The sequence below is a fragment of the Bos mutus genome, chromosome 20, assembly GCF_027580195.1.
Source record: "Bos mutus isolate GX-2022 chromosome 20, NWIPB_WYAK_1.1, whole genome shotgun sequence".
Classification (NCBI taxonomy): Eukaryota; Metazoa; Chordata; class Mammalia; order Artiodactyla; family Bovidae; genus Bos; species Bos mutus.
The window spans coordinates 36485545-36492939 of NC_091636.1; positions in this window are offsets into that span (position 1 = coordinate 36485545).

Consider the following 7395-nt stretch of genomic DNA (forward strand, 5'->3'; position numbering starts at 1 on the left):
ACCAAAAAGGCTGTCCTCATGACTAAAACCAAACCTGAAGGTATTTCCTTTCTGCCCTTGGAAACAGGAAACCAGTGTGGTTTTTCGGCAGCATTCTTGCAGGAGAGCGTGCGGGAAGGCCCCCAGCTGCACCGGGGCAGGGAGGCCGCTGGGCTGTCGGTTTACAGAGAGACAGATGTTACATACACCCCAGCTCCGTTATGCGTGGTCACCAGTGACCAGAGAAGCTACTCGATGCAATGCATCTGTTTCAGATACAGAAATATAGAGAAGATATTTATTGAGATTTAAGTTATTGTTATTTATTACCGTTCACTAATGAGTTTCTCTTTTTTTCCCTTATTTATTAAAGTTTCTTTTCAAAGGTGCCAAAGTATATGTGCTCACAAAATGCAAAGGAAGGTGGCAAAGGAAATTTTAATTGGGGTCAAGGGTCCATGCTTTTCAAAGTATTAAAAAGACTTTCGCTAGGCAAAAATCACTTACTTTACCTTTTTAAGAAAAGCCCTTGTGTGCTTCCACCCCCCCTCTACCCTCCAGGTCTCAGCATCTTACCTGGTTTTATATGTTAGAGAGGAACATGTCAGAAGGAACATTTCTGATGGGCCTTCCTTTTCAGGAGCAGCGTGTGGAGACCGTGGCATTTGCCCTCATTTCTACATGGTTCCCTGTCCCAGCAGACAGGCCATGTGCTCCATCCATTTCCTGCTGTGTTGAAGCTCTCACCCTCCCATCCACATGTATCTATCTGTGATATGCATAACCACATATGTCAAAGGTTAAAGTCTCTTTAGTAGGTGGTGCTGGACTCAATGTTGACCTCAAAATAACAGTTCTCTCAAGTAGCCGGGGTTCTACCCTGATAGTGGAGACTCTTCCCCTATCCTTCCATCCATCCACTGCCTTCTTGAGAAACACGTCTAGGCCCAGCATAGCCAAGGAGCGCTGCAGGCCTTCTGGAAGTGGGGTCAGCCTGGTTGCCATGCAAGCCACCAGGGGCTGCCCCCATACACCTGACTCCTCCTCAGAAGAAGGTGGTCGGGAAGGGTGGATGTGGAAGACGGGCCCTGGCCCAGCCTCGGCACACCTGCCCCACCACATGGATACTGAAAGCCTTTGACAGAGCAGGGACATAGGGTGAGAAAAACTATCTCAGCGACCAGGTCATGGGTTTGTCTGGTCTCTGCCCCCATGCTCAATGCACTGGGCCTATTTTAAGAGCTTGTGACATATCTCATAAAAGGGATTTTTATCAAAGAGGTTATCTATCACTACATCACTACCTTAGTGGCTATTAGCTCAAGTGGTACAGATTTGGCAAATAAATAGCCTACTGGCTTCCCTCAAATAATCATGTAAATTTTACAAAGTAATCAAGAAGCACCAGACATCCCCCCAAGGACCCAAGCTGCCCATCACTCTGCCCTCTCTGTTCTTTCTGCTCCCCTTGAACGACTCGGAAATAGAGGAAAAGGGCCTGCCTCTCACCCTCTCTTGGGGCCTAAGGAGGGGAACTTGCTGAGGAATGGCCTGCTCAAAATAGGGACAGGTCGAGCTGACCGGTCGTTCATGAAGTGCAATTTGATGCAGCCCCAGATCATCTGTCCAATTCAGAGAGTCCTGGCAGGTCTGGTGGCCGGCGTCCCCAGGGGTCAGCCTTAGCCCCAGCTCCCTGTGGAGACTCTCTGCCCACAGGGGCGGTAGGATTCAGCGGATGCTGACAGCTCCTTCCCAGCATCACCTACACACCATAAGCAGGTTTTCACTGAAGCAAACTGCTCTGCCAAAGCCACAAAAGGGTAAAGTTTGTGATTTTTTCTTTATTGTTGCGATTACCATCTGATCCAGTAAGGAGTGCACTTCTTTGGAAGTTCTGACTTCTCTGATCTGTCTCAGTCGTTTGTGTTATACAACCAAAGTTCTCTACAGACTTTATTTTTGTACAATATTATTTTGTAACTTTTTACAAATAAAAACTCATTTCTATTGCTCTCTCTACTTCTGTGCTATCTCACCGACCCAGGGACCACAGCTGACTCAGGCTAGAAGTCCGTCCCTTTCACCACTCAGCCACTGGTTGGTCAGTGACCTTGTCCATCAACTCTCCACAACCAATCAGTACTCAAGTGGGGAAGAACTTACAAAGTTCTTCTTTATTCATTCCACAGACTGCGACGTTGTGCCAGGCACTGTCCAAGGCACCAAGGATCCAACAGTGGCCACAACAATCTCTGCTCAACAGAGACTGAGCTCTGCTCTCTCCTTGTGGAGTTGATATTTCATTTGAGGAGGAAAGGCAATATTCCAAAAAGTATGTAGGGGGTTGAGTGTCAATAAATGAGTCATCATTTATAAAGGATACAAATAGGGTATCATAATAGAAAATAACGGGCCTGCTCTAGCGAGAGGTCACATTGAGGCAGAACTTAAGAAATAGATGGGAGTGTCCTGGCAAAACCCTGCGACAGGCAGGCGCTTGGACGGCGCCACAGCTTTGCACAATCCCGGGTGACGCCCGAGGTTCACGTGGGTTCTCCGCCCGCAAAGTAGCAGGATCCGGGGAATTGTGCAAATGGTGGCCCCGGGCTTAGTTGTTCTGGTGGCAAGAAAAACACACCGAAGAGAGGAAATGCCATGGCTCGGGGCTGGGGGAGGAGAGCACGCTTCCTCCTCGGATGACACCCCGTGCTGTGTCACCCGAGGCCTTGTGACTATTAAAAGGCGGCCTTGTACAGCGTTTCAAGCCCAAAACAAAACTGATGCTCTTAAGACTCTTCTAAGTGGCCACCAGCCTAGACTTTCCAGCGGAGCGCGTCAGTACAGTGCCGGAAACGCCCTCCCTCTCCCGGCCGGGATAGTGCCTGGTACCCACCCTGGGCACTTGGAGTCCTGCCGCCAGGGCAACGCTTAGGCCTGGGCGCTTTCTCCATGCTAAATTATGGTCCACAGTTCGGAGAGGAATGCAAACACTTGCTCATCTCCTCTCCCTTTACCATTTCTCCAAAGTGTGTTCCCAGGATGACATTCCTTAAAAATGGAGTGGCTCTCTGATCAAATAAGTTGGGAAAACATTGAGTTATATAACATCTTTTTGAAGTTAAAAAGAGAAATGTAGGGCTTCCCTAGTGGACTCAGTGGTAGAAAACCCACCTGACAATGCAGCAGACACAGAGTTGATCCCTAGCCCCAGAAGATCCCACATGCCACTGGACAGCTAAGCCAGTGCACCCCAGCTACTGAGCCTGTGCTTTAAAACCCAGAAGCCACAGCTCCTGAGCCCACGAGATACAACTACTGAAGCCCTCCTGCCCCAGAGCCTGAGCTCCACAAGAGAAGCCACTGCAATGAGAAGCCCACACACACAGCTACAGAGTAGCCCCTGCTTGCCACAACTAGAGAAAACCTGTGCAGCGATGAAGATCCAGCAGGGCCAAAAATAAATTTAAAAAGAGAAATGTAGAACCTACTAGAGCCTTTATTAAACTAATGCACATTGTGACCACCCAGGAGTAGCATGGAGTGTGCAGATTTCCCCAGATGGACCATGAAAATGTCTATCGCTTTGTTTGCTTTCTCTTAATATCTGTTGACCATCCCTTGAAACTACCTTGGGCCATGTTGCTTGCTCCTGTAAACATGGGGATGAGCAGAGAGGGGGACTGGAGATTTGTAAAAGGCAGAAACACATGGGGAAACAGCTAGGGAGCTCCCCATGTGCACGTGTATACACACACACACACACACACACACGCATTCTGGACATTTGGGCATTGTGGGTTTCTTGTTCAGCATGATTAACCAGTGGTCAGCTTTGGAAGTTCCATTCAACCAAGAAAGAGAGTATGTTGAAAGCTGGGAAATTCTTAGCAGCAATGAGAAAAGCAACTTTCACGATGCTTACCACACATGCTCACCCAACTCAAGTTGTTAGAACCACCAATGCTTTGGCTGGCCCATAGTCTGGAGTGGAGGGGCGGGGGTGGATGTCCCCTCACAGTGGTCCTCAGAGGAGTATGGCTCTTGTTGGGCATCAGAGTCCCTACTGCTGAGGATGGTGTGAGAGTACAGGGTCAGAACCCTGGACACCAGGCTCAGATGGTCTCATGGGGCTTGTGCCCACCATCATCTTGGGCTGGTTTTCTCCTATGCATCTGATGCCAAAGTAACACTTTAAAAGAACTTTTAAAAGAACCAGTCCACTCCCAATGTAAAGATGGGAAATCAGAATTCCATTAACCTAAGTCTCAAAAACAGAAAGCCCCCTCCCCTTCACACACAGGGACCCTCTTGGGCCACGGCTGACTTGCTGCCTGACCTCAGCATCACAGGGAGGAGGGAGTCCACTCCTCACACCATCCACCTTCACTTCTCAGAGCACAGCGGCAGGGAGGGGATGAAAGTGTCAGCCACATGCCCCAAGCGTTTTCCACCAGGTAAGGAAGTGTCTGAGCCCCAAGTATCTCCTTGAGACGCATCTTTGTTTAAAAAAGGTGTTACTGTAATCCCACGCAATAGTTGACTTGACTCTCATCTCCTCACACAACCTCCTGAATGAAACCAAATCCAGATGTTGCCACGTCATCCCTGAAAATAAATAGAGAGTTGGGAAAACAAGAGGAAAGCATCCACTTACTCATATGTGATCATTAATATGCTGCCACGTCCCAGCCCCGTGGCAGGTGAGGATAACGATGATGGGAGTGCAGTCGGGGTGGAGGATATGTGGTGACAGGTGCCTGAAAAGTGCCAGAACGCCTCCAAGAGCGGCAGGTGGGAAGAAAACCTGAAAAAAAAAAAAAAAAAGAGTCAGGGACAACTACACAGTAGGGCTCCCAGATAACTTTAATTTCAGATAAACATGCCTAATTTCTTAGTATAACTATGTCTCGTGCAGCATTTGGGGCATGTGCTATTTGGGACATGACTATTAAAATGATTACTCACTGAGGGCCTCTGACCCACAAAAGCCGTGATTCAGCTCTGAGTGCATTGCCAGCAACAACCTGTCCAGGTCCTCTACCCACAGGTTTTTTCTAGTTTTCCCCATCTTATTCAATCATTAAAGCCAATCTTGAACTATAAAATAAACAAACAAAAAACTTTCTTCTCACCCTTAAAGTTAGATTGTCTTCTCAGGATATTTGCATTTACTTCCTGTTCAAGGAAACAAACCTAAGCATGGCCGTTAACCTTCTAAGACTCACTCACTCTTCTTGAGAAGACATGAATCAGGACATGAGGGGATAAGAGAGGTAGAATGGGTCAGACAGAAGAGCGGATGGTGAGGAAGGCAAAGAGAAGACTTTAGGCCCCAGGAGATAGGAGAACCAGCTGAGGTGGGCATGACAAACAAGATGAGGTTTTCAAATATGCGGAATAGATCCTTTTAACTTGGGGAAGTCTTTCAATTGGGACATGTAGGGGATTTTAACACACTTCTTGTACGTGGGCCTCATTCATTCAATTAATTCGTGAATATCTATCTCCTAGCAGAGGAGGATATAAGGATATAAAGATAAAGCCCTCAAGAGCATCCCAGATTAGAGGGACAGAAATAAGAATCAGTTCAGTTCAGTCGCTCAGTCGTGTCCAACTCTTTGCGACCCCATGAATCGCAGTACGCCAGGCCTCCCTGTCCATCACCAACTCCTGGAGTTCACTCATACTCACATCCGTCTAGTCAGTGATGCCATCCAGCCATCTCAAATAAGAATATTAAAGTACAAAGTGGTGGGACTTCCCTGATGGCCCAGTGACTAAGACTCTGAGCTCCCAAAGTAGGGGACCTGGGTTTGACCCCTGGTCAGGGAACTAGATCCCACAAGCTACAACTAAGACCCAGCACAGCCAAATAAATAAGTAAACAAATATCTTTTAAAAAATACCAAATGATGAGGGCAGTGATGAAGAGACACAGTGTATTATGGGAGCTTAGAGGAATAGTAAACCCAGCTGAGGCTGTGGGGTGGATAAAGGTATCAAGGATGGTGTTCTGGAGGTGGATGCCTGACAGATGGTTAAAAGAGAGAAGGAATTTCCCAGACTGGAGTTGAAGAAAAGAGGGTGTTTTAGGCAGCAGGAACTTGAGAGCTAAGCCAGGACTAAGACGGCCTGGTGTGCTGTTGGCTTGAAAAGGTGGAGCTTTGGAGTCTGAGTGGCTTGGGCAGCAGGGAGCAGAGAGGGTGGGTGTGTGAGGGGGGTGGGGTGGGGTCAGGAGCTCACACTCTGCGACTCCAGCTCTGTATCCATCCCTGAGGAAAGGGTCACTTTTGATCTTCGCAGCCGACCTCTCCCTCTCAGACCCTCTGTCCCCTACCCCCAGTCCCTCTGCTGTCCCATCCTCTCAAAGCCTGGTCTGCACTGCTTTCCTTCTCCCATGAAAAGCCTCTCGTACACCAGAGGACTGAAAAGGCTCCCAGATCAGCCTTTTCCCAACCATCTAGTTAACATTAGGGAAGCATTCAGGGAGGAAAGGGTTTCTTGATTTTAAAAACCGGCGAAATGCTGAAAATTTTGATTCCATCTCAGGAAGAGACAGTACATGTTACGTATCAATCAAGGCCTGTTCACTGTTGTTTAACTCAGCACCTCACCATCTTATTTGACCAAGGAGCACACGCTGACATCTAACATAAGTGTGTTGTCGGACACAACTTGGGAAATGGTATCATAGAATCAAAGGAATGAATCTCTAGTGGAAGAACCGCAGACACCAGAAGTAAGTTATTTCTGACCAAGGGGACCGCTCCGCCCCACCACTAGAATGCCACCGTGCTTGGCCTGAAAGACCAGAGAAATAACCACCCCCTTTTTTTTTTAACATGCATTACTGGTCCAGTGAGCAACCAAACTCAGCTATGTTCTCATTTCTCTGCGCTTGAGCAGAGGTGATTAACCCTCCTCCCTGTCATCATTCTCCACTGTCTCTACCCCAACCCTGCCATCATTCACAACATCTGGACTGGAAGACACACCAAGGGTTCTAATCCATGCTACACACACAGATAAATGAGTTCTCGTGCTGTTCATTCATGCTGTTGACCAAATACAGACAGACCCCTTCCATTCCTGGCTATGTGATTAGATCACACAGCTGGCTTCTCTTGTGTGTGACTGAGGCCAGTGACTGGCCAGAGAGTGTGACCAAAGGTGACATGGGCTTCTTGTGAACCAACATTTAATGGCCCTTGTGACATTCTTGATCGTCTCTTTCATTTTCTAGAGGACAGCAACCAGGAACAGTTAAAGTGGCTGTTCTGTCAACTTGGAGTGACTCTGATGAACAAGGCCGCTCTGCCAACCCACAACAGACATGGCCTGATGGTTGAGAACTAGCCTTGTGTTATGGGAGCCACCGAAATGTGGAGATTATCTGTTACTGAAGCATGCCTGCAC